This window comes from Fringilla coelebs (genome assembly GCF_963513975.1).
Source record: "Fringilla coelebs genome assembly, chromosome: Z".
In the NCBI taxonomy this organism is placed as follows: domain Eukaryota; kingdom Metazoa; phylum Chordata; class Aves; order Passeriformes; family Fringillidae; genus Fringilla; species Fringilla coelebs.
Genome location: NC_140031.1, coordinates 58,351,853 through 58,371,335, shown reverse-complemented (window position 1 = coordinate 58,371,335; position 19,483 = coordinate 58,351,853).

Sequence of the window (19,483 nt, the reverse complement as noted above, 5' to 3'; positions counted from 1 at the left end):
AGGCCTTGAACACTCCCAGAGATGGGGCATCCACAAATTCTCTGGGTAAACTGTTGCAGTGTTTCACCACCCTCACAGTAAAAAAGTTCTTGTATCTGATCTAAACCTACTCTTTCAGTTGGAATCCTTTCCTTCTTGTCCTGCATGCCATGTAAATAATCCCTCTCCAGACTTCTTGTAGAGCCCTTCAGGCACTTCAAGGCTGCAGTGAGGTCTCCCTGGTGCCTTCCCTTGTTAAAGGCTGAACAGCCCCAACTCTCTCAACCTGTCTTTGCAGGAGAGGTGCTCCAGGCCCCTAAAAATATTAATGGCCCTCTTTCTTATGTAAGTTAAATGTTATCTATGTGGCACTAAATAGATGTGTTCTCTTGAAAATCCTTTCTTTTCTGTTCACTTCAGGTAGCTTTTCTTTAAGCCAGTTCTCTTCTCTACTTGCTTAGGCTGGTTCATAGTGGACCTTGCAGACAATTTTTTTAAATTCTGTATTCCATGAGAGCCAAAATATAGAAGTGGCTACATCCTCTAATTCTGTAGTTCTAGATTCTATGTAAATAGCATTGAAATTGTTATTTTTTATTCTCTGTCTTCCTTTTCTTCTTTGACTGATACAGAAAATATCAAAAGGCATCAGGTGCAGCAGCTTTCAGCCAAACCTAATTAAAAGGAATTTATTTTACATATAAATAACAACTTGAGGTTTCCATTTCTGCTTCATCTTAACAAGAATTCCCTGTTGCAACAGCAAATGTTAATTTTAGTGATTTTAACTTGGTTTTTGGCCAGAAATGGACAAAATGCTTGTATATTTTTTCCGTTCATCTGGCTCTTTCCATCATCCCTATCAGAGTGCTTCATTGCTGCTTGAATGTCTTCTTCAGAGGATAAGTGTTTTCCCCTGGTATAGGCCTAATTTCCATATCTGATTCCCAGCCTCAGGCACTTCTCTCCCATTACCATCTCTGTGCTCCTTGTCCTACCAGAGATTAAAGATGTCACTTCCATGGCTTTACACAAGGACTACAAAGCTTTCTTTTGCCTCCCTGTTTTTTTTCCCACTGCCCTTTTTGCTGGTTTTCCTAGTATGAAAATGCTTCCTTTTAGCATAAGGAATTGCAGTGATAGAAGTTTTGTGTACAAGGTTGCAACCCCCAGTAATAATTAAAAGAATTAAACAATGTGATTACAATGGTGGTCAGAGTGACCCTACGAGCAGGTGGCTTGTGAGCAGCCCAAGTCAGTGAAGGACAGCTGTTTTTTATGTCCAACACAGCTGCAGCAAAGCCAACAGTAATGGTCCTGGAGCTCTGTACCTTTGAAGTAGCTACAAGATTAGATTCCTTAGAAGTCTAAAAAAATCCACTGTCAAATAGCTTTTCCTTAAACTCATGAAACTAGAACTGTTTGGAAGATTAAAGGCAATTTCTGTTCTTAAAGAGAATAATTGAAATATCAAGGGAACTCCCAAAGAAATTGTTGGTAAAGTGAGGATCCTAACACTGAGCCCCAGATGACTCTTCATCTATGTCTGTTTTTTCAGTCAGGCATACTGCATACCAAAGCAACAGCTATTGAACATATTGCTATTTTCACCTTCATTTCTTTTTCTGGGAAGAGCTAAAAATATATCTGCTGCTTGATACAAATGAGAGAGGGGTTGCTGTAATTCTGTCTGTCCTTTACATAATACTAATACTAATCTTTAATAAAAAGAGCGGGGGTTGGGTTTTTTTGTCTGGTTTTTTTCTATTTGCTTTTTTTTCTTTTGTATTTGCATCACAGTGAGAAGGATAAAATGCCAGATGTGACAGGTCTTAAATAAAAGTGGTTTTTTCCAGTTGAAGCCAAATATCATGTATCTCTTATGTCTTACTCAAAGGGCTGCCCATGGGAAAAAATATAACATCATTTCTACCCATGCAAAAGGATGAGCCTAAATGGAGAGAGTAATCTTTATTCTCGGAATTTTTTCAACATGTTCCTCCACTGAAAATGGTTTTGAAATATACAAGAAAACTAGAATATAGGAGGAGGTATATTAACCTCTAACAAATATGCAGCAGTAATAACAAATTTTCATGAAAAAATATGTGAATGAGTTGTGTTCTTCAATTGCTTGCTTCCTGCCTTCCACTTGTAGCTGAAAGCTCCCTCTGTTGTTAGTAAGGGGTTGACATGAGCTTCCTTTTAAGAATCATTTTATCATGGCTTGACATTCAGACAATTATGTTTTCAAGTACTGCCTTTTCTGCCCATAGAAGATGCCCAATTTCTGCCAGAGAGCCTTGGGACAACTTGCCAGCAACAAGCAATCAGAGCCTGGGACCCTGGAACTCTGGATGTTACTCATGTTCATGCCAATCACATTAACTGAAGTCATGGATATGATAAAGCCAGGTGACACAGTTCATTTCAGCTATGGACATGTATAAAGTGGTTTCTTAAAGATGAACTCTCTAAAGACTAGGTTTACTCATCCTCTGTCCACATCTCTTGTTTGCTACTGTGTTTTATTTCTGCCTCTAGCATGTTGTGAGAAAAGCACAAAAAAAAAGAACCAAGTTCCATAATCGTCATTTTGAGTTTTTTCACAGTAGTTAGGTTCAAAAATAGGAATTTGACTGATTTATGTTATTAAAAGTGAAGTGATTAATAGCTTCGTGGAAAACTGAAAAATTTTTGAATAATGGCAAACTTCTTGTACATGTACTTACACCCTCTGTACTTCAGTAGGGAATTCTACAAATGTTTTCATTATTTCTAAACCCATTTTTTTCCAGCTTGACAAAACCTGACAGAATTGAGCAAGGAAAATTATAACTTAATGAAATTTCATTCCATAGGTTGCTCCTGAATGACTCACTGTACTGATGCTGAAACTGACACCACTGTGCAACTCTGTTTTTGAACTCCACTGATGATTTCCAACTCACATGCTAATTTTTTAACGTCTCCCAAACTGACAGAGTTGTCCAGATGGCCATGTAAATGCTTCCAGTGCCAATACTCATGCAAACATGCATTCACACCCTCATCTCTGATATTTTAGTTAGCATTGAACAAAAACTTGCTTTCAGAAACATTTGGAGACCGTAAATGAAAAGAGTTCTGAACATCATGGAAGCTGATTCATGGTTTCTATTCAAAAAACTGCTAGTGAAACCTTCTAAAATCATGAGCATATTCTTCTTTCCCATGACCCAGATTAGAAGGAGTACATGGATAACTTTACACATGCAAATAGTGTCAGTTGCTCACAGATTTATATACGCAATTACATTTCTTTTTTACCCAGGAGCTTTATGATTTTTATTCATGTTCATATTTTCCTGAAATTTTATGGGAAATCTTTAGGAATGGCATAAAAGCAGTTAACTTAATGCAAATGGTAATTAGTCACAAACTTTAATGACACCATACAAGGGAGAAAGAACTACACTGGAACAAAAGACACAGATGAACAAAAGGAGGGACACAAATGAACAGCACATAAAGCCAGCATGACTGTCAGCCTGGAAGAATATAAATGCAAAGTCAATTATTAGAAGGTTTAAAAGACCAATCAATACTGAAATTGCTTGAAGTAATTCCAGGGTTAAAATTGGTCGATGATAATAAACAAGATGAGGATCCTTCAACAGGATGGAGTGTTGCTAGGAAAAGAAAGTCTGTACATGAACTGAGGAAATAACAAAAAACAGTGACTGAGGAGTCACTGTAAAAATAATCAGAACAAATTATTTGATTAATTCTCCAATAACCTCATTGCATTACATATTTCTGAATTAATTCCTTTAATTTCTTTATCATATATCCACTCAGAGCTTCTTCCTTTAGGAGAAAAATAAGGATTAATTTATAATAAAAGCCATAAAGAAACTTAACATTAAGTGAATTGTTTACCTTTTGTAACAGGATATCTAGAAAAACGTTCAACAAATCTTTGAAATAGCTGTCTAAAAAAAAAATCCTGAACAGATGTTTTGCCAATGAAGGAGTTTACAATGGTATTGGTTTTCAAATAATTTTGAGTACAGTCAGTCAACACAAATACTTTAATCAATTCACAATGTTATTCTTCTGCAAATCCTACAGATACAGCTACTCAGCCCTCCTCTCCTAAAGTATTTTGGACAGGTGGCTCAGCAGTAGTAGGTAGATTATTCAGAAAGCAAATATTTATTTAAAATAGTGATGGTGGCTCCAGGTTTTTTTTGCTGTCTATGACACAGTGCTCTGGGAAGTTGGCGGATACATTATTTAGCAGGTAAGAAAACTAACCAAAGATAGTCCTTAGTTGAGGAAATAAATGAAACAGAAGAAAAGTACAGGAGAGCACAAGGTTGGAGCTACAGTTTTAAGGGAAGACAGCTCGAGGATACAAGGTATAGGGCACAAAAAAAAAAAGGAACTAGAGCTGAAGGAGGTTGCTTTGGGATTATCAGCAAGCCATTCTACCTTTTTGTAAATAATTGTAATGCCCACCTCTCAGTCTCTCTAAAGCCCCCTTGTACAGCAAAACCAAAGAGCTGGAGTAAAGAGTGGTTGCAAAAACATGAGTTGAAAATACATTTTCCTTCTTTGGTATCCAAATCTTTCATACTTCTGCTCCTGGTGTAATGACCACAGCAACACACCTATTCTCTCGTCCTAAATCCAGGGATCAGGGTCCACAATGTGGGGTGAAGATGCCAGTAGCAACCTTATTACATTAAGGGGATGGTGATGTTTATGGAACAACTGGATAGATAAGATTCTCCTTCCTACTTTTCCATGAGACTTCTCAGATGCCCAGTTATAAGCTTCCAAGACTGTCTCCCAAGAGACCATGAGCACCTGTCTTCCACAAGGTAATATTTTAATGGTGTTCAATGCATCCTGTTTTCCACTAAACCATAAGTCAAAGAAGCTTATTCTGAAGGCATGAAGATTTAGATCATACAGTCACATGGGTTTTCATCTTCCTCCAGTAATGATCAGCAGCCAAGGGAAAAGAAGCTGGAACCTGAATACAAAGAGAAAATGAATAACAACAACACTAGCAATAATAATAGCATACTAAAGGCAAAAGTAGAATTAGAGTTCTGTTGACATCTATGACCCAGAAGGAGAACATAGGTAAGTGGACATGTTTTGCTTTTTGAAGCTCATTTTCATTAGGTTTGAACAAAAACGTATAGGGGGCTGGACAGTTATTGTTAAGAGCCTAGCTACATGCTTCACATTCAAAAAAATATTTATAGCAAAAAGCCCATATGTTTGTGACAACAGTATTAGTAACCTGTTTTTCCTCTGGAAACATTATTTCTTGATAGCAACAAATGAATACATTACACACATTTGTAGTAATGAATTATAATCTACACTAAAACAAGATGTTGCCTTTTCTACCTCAAGTCAAGGACTGGACTCCAAATTAACTTATCTGTTCAACTGACCTTTTGGACTCTGAAGTTTGAAGACATAAAAACCCTTCTTACTAGAAGGTAACAATTCTTCTTTTTTAAAATTAAATCTCTTGGAGCAAGAACCTGGAGTAAGAGGAGCAATGATTTGGACACAGGCTCCCTTAGGAAGTAGTCTGAGGAGGCTCAGCTAAAGTTGCATCCTCCCTAGTGTCTCCAACAGCAATTCCTACAGAAAGTCAGATAACATCAGTAGACACAATCTGGCTGTTAAAAAACTTGGAAAAGTGAAAAGGAAACTTGCAGAAAACAGTCTCCTTTGTCTGTCATTCTCTGAAAACGGGATTTTATTAAACAAGAGTGCTACTGGTGAGCGTAATCTGTAACCTGTACAGGCTTTCCCTGAGATTTGGGGAAGCTTTAATTCAGTATGGTTCCTCTTCATCCTTAGAGGAGTTTCTCCAGCTTCTGAATAACTCACCCTTCAGTTTTAGAAGAGATTTTTGTTTTTCAATCAAATGCAAACAGTTCCCATTTATTGATTGTGGTATAATTGCTCAGAAGGAATCTGTTCGGAATATATATGTCAATGCCATTAGTGCAGCTTCTCACTAATGGATTCTTGAGCATTTTTTTTTTCTAAAAAGCATGTGAACAGTATAAACAGAAATTGGAACAGCTTTTCTGTTCTGTAAATATGTGACATATGCCAGTGTCATGATTTTATTTTGCCTGGGTTCCTATTCTTATTCTTATTCTTATTCTTATTCTTATTCTTATTCTTATTCTTATTCTTATTCTTATTCTTATTCTTATTCTTATTCTTATTCTTGTTTTTGTTTAGTTTCAAATCCTAAAGAATGAAGTAGTTTAATTTTTATCACAGGACAGAATTACTATTCTGTGCCTTCACAATGGTGGGAGCAATCTAAGTTTAACACTAACAGATACACATTTCTTTCTATCAGCAAGTTATAATCCAAGAAATTTGAAAACATTGAAACACTTTGCAAACATTGAAGCCAGAATCACTGTGTTGGATCAGCACACCTGTAATACAGTCAACCAACAGCACCATATTCTGTCAAATACTTTCATCTTGAAAACAAATCCCATGGCCCTGCGTGTGTGGGATCTCAAACACTCATATGAGATGTTTCACATTTCTTTCTGCCTTTCCATTTTGTCAAGGGTTTGTTAACAAACATGACCACACTTCACAGCTATAAAAACTGGGTACCAGGAAACAGTTCATTGCTTCCTCACAAAGAGATCCTCACAAAATAACCCAAGAGCTATTCTGAATAAGTTTTGGTGCTCCCTGCCTTAAATTCTTGCTGGTTAGACTTGCAATGTACTCTTAGCTGTGCAATCCACAAGCAAATATCAGACTGCCAGACTGCAGGGCACTGTTCTCACCAATACCCTGTTACTGTGTACCCTCCTGCCAGGTTTTTCTCCTACTGTAAACCAGGTCACCCTCTTTCTGCACCTGTCAGTGTCCTCAGAAAACGATGTTTCAGAGTCCTGCCCATCCCAAGGCTGCTGTATTTTAGCCCCTGGTAGTCCCAAAAAGTTAAACAGGAACCTGGCATGAAAACAAGATTTGGGAAAGTTGAGCCACTGTTTGCAGGACAGAAATAATTAAACAGATTTCTTGTTTTGAAGAGTTTCTATTTTCGCCTTGCTTCTATTTATGAACCATAGTTCAGAGACCTGAAGATAAAAAACAGGAAAAAACCTAGAAAAAAAGCAAAGAGGTAGATAAGCATGGAACTTTTTTGACTGAATAGGTGTGCAAAGCATTCACAGGAAGCTCTTTTGTGCAGTTAAAATAGCTACAAAGGAGGTGGATGATGTTAGAAGTCAGCTGGTAGGGACATCCAGCTCAGTGGGAATGGGGGTGGAGGTGCAGGTTGGACTTAGTGGGTTTTCTTCTGTTCCTAAATCAGCCAAATCCATGTGATCAATTAGCAGAGGGTGAGCTGTGCAGAAGATGTGTAGGGAGGGAATAGAGAAAAGGGGAGAAGAAGACAGGGGAGAAGAAGGGGAAACAAGTCAGAAGCAGACAAAAGAGTTCCAATGAAAGCTTTCTTTGCATTGCTGGATGCAGTCAGGGTTGTACAGTTCTATGTGAGCAAAAAAATACTAAAGGTAAAGCTCAGCTATTGTGCTATAGATTTTTCATGTAAAAAATTCACTCCACACATCCCAATTTTTTGATAATTACACAACTGAAGGGAAAGAACCACATTTTTCAGTACAATGATCTGCTAAGGGCAGGTCAATTTTGCTGGAAATATACTTGACTGATTATGTATGAACAGAGACACTATTTGTTGCAGCTCAAACAGAACTCAAAGGTACAGGCTTTCATATTCATAAACAACAAATCTTTGAGACTTGCCTGATTTAAAAAAGGCCAGTGATGAAACTCAGTGTAACTTACAGGGACTTCAGATGGCTCTGGGACTCTGGTGCAAGAGGGTGTAGAAAGTAAGGGGAGGTTCTACTAACACAAGTCTGGAGAATTATAAGGGGCCTAGGAAGGAGATGAACAAAAGGCAGACACAAGATCAATATGTCTCCCCTTGAGTATCAGCAGCCAGTTGGTTTTCATGAGGGAATTAAAGGTTATGTTGCATCAGAGAAAAAAAAATGACTAAAAAAAAGATCTAAACACTTAAAAATACCAAGTTCTCAAATTAAATGGAATTATAACATCAAGAGTTAGACATTGTGACTAGAACTGAAAGCCCTTATGGGAGAATCATGTAGAATTGCAATTAAAAGTTTTGAAAATAACTGCAAAATGATTAAAAGTGAAAACATAATTTTGAATAAGATTTAGGAATTTCTGAACATCATTATAACTTTAAAGTCATGAATTTTAGCTTTAAAAAAAGCTAAACACAGCACAACAAAACATCAACTAAAAAACAAAAAATGGGCAGCTCCTAGGAAGTATGTGATCTTTAAAGGATTTTAGTTAAGTTTTGCGGTGTGGGGGAAAACTGGGTCTTTATTAACAGCTGAGGTCTGGAAATCATAGAAGTGCTAGTTCCTAAGCTCTCAGCTGCAAATTACAGGCCTTGACTCCCAGCTCATTTTTATGACTGGCAGCTAGAATCCTAATTGAAACCTCAAAACCAAGAAAACCTCCAATTCCCACTTAGACAAGAAGCTGAAGATTCTGGAAAGTATTTAATCTCCAGCAGGCTGGTAGGATACAGAGATGTTAAAGAGAGTAGCTGGCAAAATTCAAAACCCTGTCTGACCTATCATACCTTCACAGAAATAAAAATGTCTCTGCAAACATTTGAAAATTGACAAAAAATTATTCTCTGATGGAAAAATTGTTCCCTTTGAGAATTTCTCAACTGTCTGTTTAACAGAGTTGAAACACATCATATTCCAGAGATGAGACACAAGAAATGAATAAAAAATATTTTCTGATGTTCTTTTAATGGCTTCTGAGCTAGTCTCTTGTAAGTCTGTTCTGCTCCTTTAGCTCCACCTGAGATCTTAACAGCTTTATCACAACTGCCTAGCTTCATCAGTTTGGTAACAACCAAGAAATTGTTTTGACACTCAATACTTTTTGTCCAAAAAAATCCTTATAACTTGCTGCTACAGTGATATGTCATTAAAAGAAAAATACCTATTTCCAAAGGTAAATAAACACAGTTCATACATCTGCAAGACTGAATCACCTGGTTTGGGAATACTGAAGTACTACCTTCATTTTATAAAAATATCTCTAAGATGCTAATGTACACAGGGTTTATTGTTCAACAATTAGCACATCTGGCTGCACTGCCAAATGAAAAAAAATTGCTTTTTAAAGCATGCAGTGTTTTGGGGGAGATATTGCCCATCCAGTTATGGTTTTAAGGTCTTTTTAAATTCTAATTATGTAAAATCTCAGAACTAAGACAAGTCTTAAAATTCAGAAGAATTTTCTTCCTAGGATTATTTTTCAGTTCTTTTCAAGTACAGTATTCGAAAAAGCTCAAAAGGGCTTCACTGTTATCATGAGAAAATAAGACAACTGAACTTTTGCCTGTCATAAAATGGATGCATTTAGCAAAAAGAGCCAGCAGGTGTATACTGGAAACTACCAGAGCTCACTCTGGATATGTGGGCACCTACTCATAGCAAGAAATACCAGTGTGGATCACCAGCTGGGTAAATCACGGTCATTTATTTGATTTCAAGTTGATCCTGTATTTGTTAGGGTTAAAATCAGAAAAGCAATTATGGTTCCAATTTCAGAAAGATTTTTTTTTCTGCATTTATCTGTGTAGTAAAGGAGCCATGGTGTAGATCTTCTTGGTATTTATGTAAGGGAGAAAATAATTAGTATTGCAATATGAAAAACACTGGCACAAAATCATTTAGGGCATTATGCTTATCTAAAGTGGCGCCATTTTTCATATATTATCAAGGTCTGTTTTCACCCTTAGTAAATTTTTAGTGCTATTCCCAAACAGGGATTTTGTGTGTAAACTCTAGGTTGGTAGGTCCCAGCTAAACTACTTTCTGGGTACCCCAGGAATAGTAGTGACCACATGGGTTTGCTAGGGAACCAGTGCTCTGACTGGGACCCTTAGGAATAGAGAAGAATAGCAACACAGGAATTCACTTTTCAGAAGAAAAGTAATGTTTAGGCTTCACACCTAAGAGATGTGAAAGAGAACAAGTTTCTTTCTGCTGTTTGAATTTAAGTACTTCAATTTTTTTGTTCACAGTTTTTTTTTCAGGGGTTTGGCATCCAGTGAAATCTCACTTCAGCTGCTTTTTTGGAATCCAATACGAGGAATCTAATAAAATATTAACATGAGCATGTCCAGTGTAAGTCTTGCAGAGTACCAAAGCTGAAGGGGTTAATATTTTAGTGTGAAGGGAAGGGCTGGAGCACTTGTGTTTAGAACTATGCCATAGAAATACCCATTCTAAAAAGTGGTAACCTGCTAACACTGAGTACAGGAAATGGAAGAAACACTCAAGAACCTTGTTTAAAGGCTGCTGCTGCTGTGACCAGTCTATCACTACATGAAGAAAGCACAAGGAAAATTTTCAGGATTCCTAGGAAACACTCAAAAAGCAAATTGGCAAAAAGAAGATTTGGGATACCAGCTGTGAAGGCAAGCAGGGCAGCAGCTGGTGAGCCCATCAAAAATCAGGGAACAGCAGAGACCCTGTAAATTATCACAGAAATACCCAGTGTGATTTTTTCAGAGTGGGAGAAAAAGAGGTAAGCCTGGACTACAAAATACAGCTGCAGTCACCAATTTTGGCAGCAAGCCAAAGAATTAAAAACATCCTGTACTCATAGAAAGAAAATAAAAACTGGACCGCTCAGGTTTTGCTGTCAGACCAAGGGATTTCTGCCCTTTGTGTAGGTGGTTGGTGCAAAGGAACATGGACAAAACCAGGCAGTGTGACACCTCAGCTGGGGACACTCAAGTGGGCATGACTCAAGGAATGTACAGGGGGTAAGAACAAGTTGCTCAGGCATTTCCTGAGTTCAGGAACACATTTGGCAGCTCTGGGCCTCCTCACAGCCTGGAATCCCTCAGCAGCCAAGCAGGCAAGGAGCTGTAGTGCCAGGAGAAACCAAGGAAGATTTAAAGGAGAACAAGCCTCCTGGAGAGTGGTGAGCAGGGACAAAGACAAGGCAGGGATGTTTAATGCATTCTTGCCCTGACTTCAACACAGATGAATGACCAAGGAGGGGTCAGCACCCTGAGCTGGAGGGCCATGACTGAGAATGATCAACTCCCAGTCAACCCCAAAGCTGCGCAGGATCTGCTGGTCCAGATGAATCCCTACAAACCTTTGGAGCCAATAGTAACATGGGTCTTTTAGCAACATGGGAAAACGTTTCATTGTATTAACCTGTGTTGGGGAAAAATATGCTTATTTAAGAAGGAAGATTTATGAATGGTACGGACATCATATGTTGACTGACTAAATTTGCCTATAGTTTCTTTTGCTCTAGAAACAGACCAAGGCATGGATTGTAAGAAGACCTACCTCTTATTTATCACCATGAAACAAAATCCTAGCATGAACTTATAAAGTTTAAGGAAAAGTGTCTCTAAAAAGGAGGAAAAATCAATTTTATTAAGAATATTTGGGATAAGAATGCTCTCTTTGAAGATGCAGAAAATGTGATTTTTCTCACAAGGGAATTGACATGAATTATGCACCATCATAGCATTGCTGGTGGCACCTGCATGGAACCTATGTTTGTGATGATATTCTAGTCCAGTCTAGCAGTCTAGCAGGACACTTCAGTGTGAGTGCTGAGCGCTGCTGTGTTAATCCAGTGATCCTCCAACCACTGTAGACCTGACCTGCATGCAGCCATAGTCATATCTTTGCCAGTCTCTTGCACTCCTGGCTGCAGTATCTGAAGTGTCAAGCTTTTCGTAGGTCTCGGGTCTTCAAAGAGATGACAGCAGTTGTTGGTTGTAGTAAAGTTTCTTATTGCATGAATAAATCCATCTCAAAGGCAAGGAGTTCAGAGTATTAAAGTCCGTGCTAAAAGATTTCTGGCATACAGCCCTGAGCAGCAGCAACAGCAGCAGCAGCAGCACCCCCACCTTTTCTTCTTCATCCCCTTCTTAACCCCAATACAGGGATTTTTTTTTCATAAATCATCCAATCAGCTAAAAACACAATTCTAAAACATCCTTTCTAAACCAATCTGAACTTGATTATAATGTGCCAAAGTAGTATGAAAGTAGTGGCAGTTCTTACCCAAAAACTACATATATAATATCCATTTATGCAAATGGTACTATTTCTTTACTTCAAATTTACATACATAAGTTTATCTATTTAAGTGAACAGTTCTATCTATTTACACATATAGTTTTATGTCTTCTATCTGTTCTGTCTAGAAATGCAAGAAAAGCTCTGCTGTGCTTTTGCTATGTCTGGAGCTAAGTTAAACTTGTGAAAAATAACACTACTGAGCTCTAGGCTTTAGGGCCTTATACTCACTAACATAGTCTCTTAAGGCACTTATATATTTCTACTTACTTAAAACTAAAACTTACACTTCTACTTCATGTCTGTGTGGCTCAATATATTTCAGCTTCTCTAGAGGTTCTAATTCAAACTCTGCATTCTTTTCCCTCACTAAAGGACTCAGAGCATGCATTCCATGCATTCCATGCATTCCAACATGAAGCAAATGTCCAAACCCAGAAAGTGATGAAACTGCTTCCTGTCTCAGTGGTAATGGGCTGCTGTGGTCTTCTTTTTGACCCTGGTCTTGTCTGACTGGACATACACAATCCAATCCATTTCCTAATTGTGCCTCGGTTTTATAGCTAAAAAATATGACAGCTATTCCAACCTTCTTGAACTATGAACCCTCTCAAGCGGATGTTTCTTAGCATAATCCCAGGAAGTGAGTCTTGCTGATTTTTTTCTTACACTTGCCAGAGATAAGGGAGTGTAAACCAGCAGAACAGCATGCATAAACTACTGCTTCTCCCACAACATTCACTTCCACCCCTCCAACACTTCTGTTTTACTCATCAGCCCATTAAGCAGGTCTTTTTCACTTCATTTTCTTTCTACATTTACCCCATGAGTGATGGATGCTATTTTCATACAGTAATTAAGATTTGCACTTCATTCCTCTTAGAGATAAGATTTTCAACACAAATGGGAGTTTTGATGCCTTGCCTCACACAGATGAATCTTCTATTCAAGTGACAAAATGTTTTTTCTATTCTTTTATTTATCAGCGACTGGTTTTTGGCTTCTAGGGAACTGTGCATAAAGGGTTTGGCTTTGATTTATCTTGGTCTTCTGTCTGCTCTATGGCCAACAGTTTGCTGATTCAGCACTTGGAATGTTCCTGAATATACTCCATAAGTGGATATCAAAGTGTCTGGTCATAGACGGTTGAGACTTCAATTACATTTGGAAAAGGATGAATCTGGAATAATCATCTTTTCCATTGCACAGACCCTCTGTCCCTCTTTGCTAGGGCGTGCTTGTAGCCAAGATGGAGCAAGGTGTTCGGGGAGGACTTTGGGGAGAGTCTGGTGGCACCGTTTTTTGAGCTTCTCCATCTGGAACCAGAGCAAGGGCTTCTCAGAACCAGGGAGCAAGTCTTCGATTGAACAGGAGTCAGACTGGGACATTGTGTGCACCATAATGGGTGATGCATACTGAAGGGTAAGGATGCAAAGCTTTGCTTGTAAGAACACATTCTCCCATCAATTCTGCCTCCTCCCAGTATCAACATCCTCCTTGGCAAATGGCTTCCCATCACTCACAGAAGAAGCTGAGAGAAAGCAAAACGTACTAAAGAAGTTGTTGGACTCTGCGCCCTGTTCATTTGTCATTCCAACACCCAAGCACAATTAGGAGCTTTAATTAGAAACAACTGACCCATCAAAATCCTAAGAACGTGTTCTCAGGGATATTCCATTTGAAGGGCTGAGAAAATGTAATTACATGTTGTCAGACTCATTGCTTTCAAGGTGTCATTGTACCTGAGTAGACTGTGTGTGCAGAACTGTTACAAAATTCATCTTATAAACCGTAATAGATACAGAATTTTACTAGCAAGCAAAACAACCCACTTACGGAAAAAAAAAAAAAAAGGATTCTTTTTGGTAAAGAAGTGACATATAGCCCAAATTTTTTTGTCAAGTAGTTAGAAATCTCTGAGTCAGTTTTATTGAAATGGGAAAGAAAGATTAAAAGCAAGCAAAGAAAGCAGTGGTAATAGGAAAGTTTCAATGCAAGTGCTCACATTCCTGTGGAAATGGTTTAATTTTAAATGACATTTAACAGTCCCCCCACCCACACTGCTGGAAACAAAACTCCAAACAGAACAGCATTACATTTTTTTGAAGTGAAATTTAACACTGATCAAGAAAAGAAAGGTACATTCTAATTTCAGTAGGAGAAATGTACCACAAAAAGGGTAAACAGAAAATAAAGTGACTTAAATGTATAAATTACTTCCTGTGATAACACAAGAGACATTAGTTAACACATGGAAGAGATTGTGCAGGAACGTAAGTTAGCAATATATATAATATATTCCATCAAGAAAAAAAAAAAAGATAAACAACTCCTCTTCTAGAAGCCCTCATGTGCTACTTCATTTAAATCATAAGAAAGACATACATTTCTCAATCAAATCATAAAAAAAAAAGCAACATGAAATGCTTTCCTACTCTGCATCACCCAGCTGTCACCCTGTCTCCTGCTTAGTGGACTGTACTGGTAGAAATAATGACCCTGTGAAATGACAGTAGATATCTGGGCTGCACTGGTTGACTTCAGAATGGTACATAAATGAGTGGCACTCAGCACAGCACCATTCATTTGCTCTGATATGCTAATTCTAAGATGTCAGGGTTAGCGACAGCACAGCAGGAAATTACTTCTGGGAAACTTAGGTCAGTATCAGTGACTTTTTTCTGAGGCAGTATCTTAGCTTCCAGGGCTGCTTTTAGTCAGACCCTGTTGCAGAGAAAACTTACTGCTGTTTTGTGCAAATAACCAAAAGCATGGAGTGATTCTGCACAAAATTTTCATAAAAAAATAATAACATGGGATATTCTTCACAGCTTTAAACTTTGCTCACATCCACACCGAAGCTCTAGCAGATAATTGCATTTTGTTGACTGTAGAGAATAAAAAGAGAGCAGCAGAGAGGAAATGGAACAGAGGCCCTTTCCTAATACACTGTGCAAATCATACAGTAAAACCCACAGCAAATCATTACTTCTCTTCTCTGGTATTGCTGTATTCCCTGCTGCTGCAGACTCTGCTCTAACATCCCCAGAACTGCAGCTCAGAAGTTATGCTGGTGATTCTGATGCCCCCTATCCCTAACTGCACTCATGCTGTGAGTTAAGGGCACAGTGGAATGATTTCCTGGAGTGTTTACACCTAAGTGCAAACTAAGGACACTGGCAGATCAGCATGTGTTCTACTTAACACCGACAACTTCAGTGGAACTGCTCGCATACTGCTGGTCTTTCTTATACACAAAGAATTCTTACCCTAATTCTTAGCTGGCTTGACTTAGCCCTTTTTTCCTTTTTCCTTTTTTACTTTTTTGGGTTTGCTCATTGGTTTTGTTTGGTTTTTTTTTTTTAATTACCTGCCATTAAGATAATATCCCACCTGACATTTTTTCAGAACTGTAACTTTTCCTGATACCCCTGTTCTCTTTGATACCTGTTCAACCTCCATGACTATGGGCTCTGAAGGATAATTTTCGATTGCATTTTCAGAACCCTGGGCTGAAGAAATGCTATCACCTGCATTTTGCAGGCAAAGGATCAATATCACACACAAGTTGATGGAAGGGTTTGTTTTCTGAGAATGGATTCTGTACTTTGTATACTGAATACCGTGTGAAACTTGCATTAATGCACATTTTCCTTTTGTCTAAAATATGCTGCAATTCTTGATATATTTATACTAATTTTCTTTCTCACTCCTGTATTTGTTTGGAATGATTCAGCTCATGAATTGTGTGACTCATGGACCGTAACTGAATTTCAAACAGCCTTCCGCCAGGGTGGGAGACATGCTTGCTTGGTTTTGTTTGCATGCCCCACTTGGTATTGGTTTTACTCTCTGACTAAAAAGGCACAATCTCTAGAATCAAAATTTTCCTTCTATGAATATTCCATTATATCAGATGTTTTAAGAAGATACCTTGAAACATATTTCATAAACCAGGCATAGAAGTATATGAATGTAAAAGTGGTGCAAACAATAACAAGGTGACATGAAACAAACTGTTCTACATATGTAGATCTTGACCTTTTCAAAATTTCTGTACATATACTTAGGCTTGTCTGTAGTTTGCAGTAGATGCCTTAACAGTTTCCAAAAGACACTGTTGATAAATTTTTCTAGGTATCTGCCTAGCTTCTCTCAGTCCCTCTTGTCAATGAATAATGTGCAGATGAATCATCACATTTTTGATTTTAGTAAAAAAATAAGCTGTGGAATGTTTTACGTTGAAGTCACAACCAATTGTAGGGATGGGAAGCCTTTGGGAAGATGGGTCTCAAAGAACCTATTCCACACCCATCCCAGAGTCTTCTCTCTACTCAGTACCCTGTAAAGCAGGGGAAAAGCTGTTCACCAGCTCCCATTGTTGAGCACACAGGTTAGCTTAATTTCATATTGAAAAGGCTTCTGTCAGTCCCTCATGCCTTGGGTACCTGGGCTGTACGTGCCACAAAGCTGACATTTTGGTCAAGGCTTATTGGGGCTACACTGCTGATAGAGAAAAACTACCTGCCTTCAGCAGGACCACTAACTTAGATGATCAAGATCAGCATTCAAATTCTGAAGCCTGTTTAACTCTGTAACAAGACTGCAAGGTTATTTATGAACTGTCTTCCTTTTTTAGCTCTGGAAACTGAGCATTATTTTGACAGTAAAGTCACAGCATCACAGAAATTACTCCTCTCTTCTCAGAGTCTGGCAGCAGGTGAAAAGTAAATAAGCAGGGCTGCCTAAGCAGCAGAAACAATCTTACTGAATGAATGAGAAATAATACAGCCTAAGTTTCAGCAAGAACCCAAAGCACAAAATGTAGCAAGAGAGTAAATTTCTTTTGTTTTCTTAGCTGTCTGATACCTGCAGTTGTTTCAGTGTGCCCTTTACATTTGCAATGACTGTGTGTTTTAAGCTGATCAAAGAATGTATTTTAAAGAATATTTCAAAGAATATTCTGAGACCACTGTGTAGCCCTAGTGGGGGTGGGGAGTGGGACAGGGATGCACCCATAACATCACCATACCTATTAAGCTTCTCCAAAACATAATTATTTCATGTATGCGTGTATATATGTATGTTTCATTTAGACAGATTTTGAAAAGCTTTTGTCTTACTGATACCCAGAAACTACCAGAAACATATTTGAGCTTAAGGAAAAGCCTGCATATGCAGTTTTCTCAAAGTCTTGGCTAGGCTGCACCTGGCTTTTCAAAAGATCAGCTTTAAAACAAAATCACAAGCAATAGCAGGTTTTGAAAGAAGAGTGGAAAGGGTCTTATAATGAAGAGAATGGAAGGAAAAAGAGGTACAAGTGTAGGGTAGGACTGACAAGTATATAATATTTCTGTTACTAGAAGTCTGTTAGTGCAGTGAGCTGCTATGAGGTTTAAAGGTCTCAGAAGAGTAGAAGAAAATTCACTCTTGGTATAGAACAGTATCAATTTCAAATGGCAGAAATGGTAAACTAGCTGGTGAGAAGCATGGAAAAGCTGTTCTATGAGGACTATCCCCTAAATAAATAAATAAATAAATAAATAAATAAATAACCTATGTGCCGTGAAAAAATTGTAGGTTTTTGTGGCTTCTTTGTCACTTTCTGATTAGGCGTAGCTTTTTTTTTTTTTTTTCCCTAAGAGTCAGCAATAAAGGATTCAATCTGTTTCCTCATGGATAGTGCACAAAAATGCACAAAAATGTTGTTTTGAGAAATACGTCTTTTTCTCAAACATATCAGGGAAGAAAAATTCAGCATCTGTTTTATACATACTGTGAATAAATGCATAAAAAAGGATTCAAATATGAATCTAACTAAACATCTATGGAAATTTGAAGAAGTGTCTTCCTCCATGCCTGAGAAGTGATAGTACACTAGTTTTAATCATTGTGTTTCTAAGTAATCAAGTCATACTTGATGATTCATTTCTTAGCCTGTCTTTGCATTGAGAGAAATGGTATGCAATTAATTTAAATTATTTGGTATAGGCTTTCTGGAAGGGTCTTTACTGAGGTGAATTCTTTAAGCAGCATGCTGTTGACCAGCCTGCATGGTCAGTCATTCACTAACACCTCAATCATGGTGCAAAACTACAGGTGGAATCACAGTGCTCGAGAATGTCTCTGAGTAATCACCAGGAGACACCAGTGGGCTCCTGTCAAGGAGCTGATGGGGTCAGAAATGGGCTGCTCCCCACCCTTACAGCTGTTTTTTCCATCTGATGATGCTCAGTCCGTGTGAGCTGTACCTCCAAGCTGCTGTCTGTCCAAGCTGTCCGGGCTTCTGGCTGTTATTTGTCTCTGCCCAGACAAGGGTGAGATGGGTTCGCTCCCCAGGCTCCAAAAGACAAGGCTGGACTCTCAGGTTCAGTCTTCAAGGTTGTTTATTATTTCTTATCTACAAAAATTTTCTTTCTGCCCAGCCGGGGTCTGACCAGCAAGGCAGCCAAAGGCACTCTGACTGCCCACAGGGTGGCTGTGTCTTTTTATAACAAAGTCTACGTAAACTATGTTTATCTTTTGTCCCCCAATACTTATCATTTTTATTACTAAGTGTACCTTTACTATGAACCTATCAAAAATATCTACATCACACAGAAAATGGAATACATGAAGAAGGAGGAAGAGCCATGTGGCAGGCCCCAACTCCCTCCATCTTGTTTTTCTAATCCCCCTGTACCAAAATCTTAAAATCTGTGCTTTGACCTGTATTTCTATATCCTTTAAACACCAGTGATTCTTATATCCCCATATACAGGTGGTACATCTCTTGAAGGGTCAAAGTTGAGCCACCAGGTACTTTTGGCAACATCCCAAGGCTCCCGAGCCCCCCAAGGGTTCTCTCGGTAGCTCTGGACGTCAGGAGAGGTGCGCTGAGTTCCCACACAACCAGGTGACAGCCATGGCACAGCATGAGGGGTTTGCCTGGCCACCACTGCCTCAGCCATGGCTGTGGAGCTGGGCTGAGAGAGAGAGGCTCACACAACGCTGAGACCTCCTCCAAAGGCAGCCATGGGGAGATATCCAGCAGTGATGAGGTCCTGCATTGCCTCGCTGCGTAAACGGCAAGTTTCACACAGACTTTGCCACCAAGTGGATTTCATTTCCACAGTCATGAATGTGGTGCCTTCCACCAGCTCTGCAATCGCTTTCAACTTAAATAAATTGAAGCAGGCAGCAGGGCAGAGGAAATTAAACCAGCAAAGGAAAAAAAAATTATTTAAACAGACTGGAACAGTTATTGCTGCCTGCTAGGAAATGTTTTTCTAGTCTTTTATCACCGCATACAATCCCTA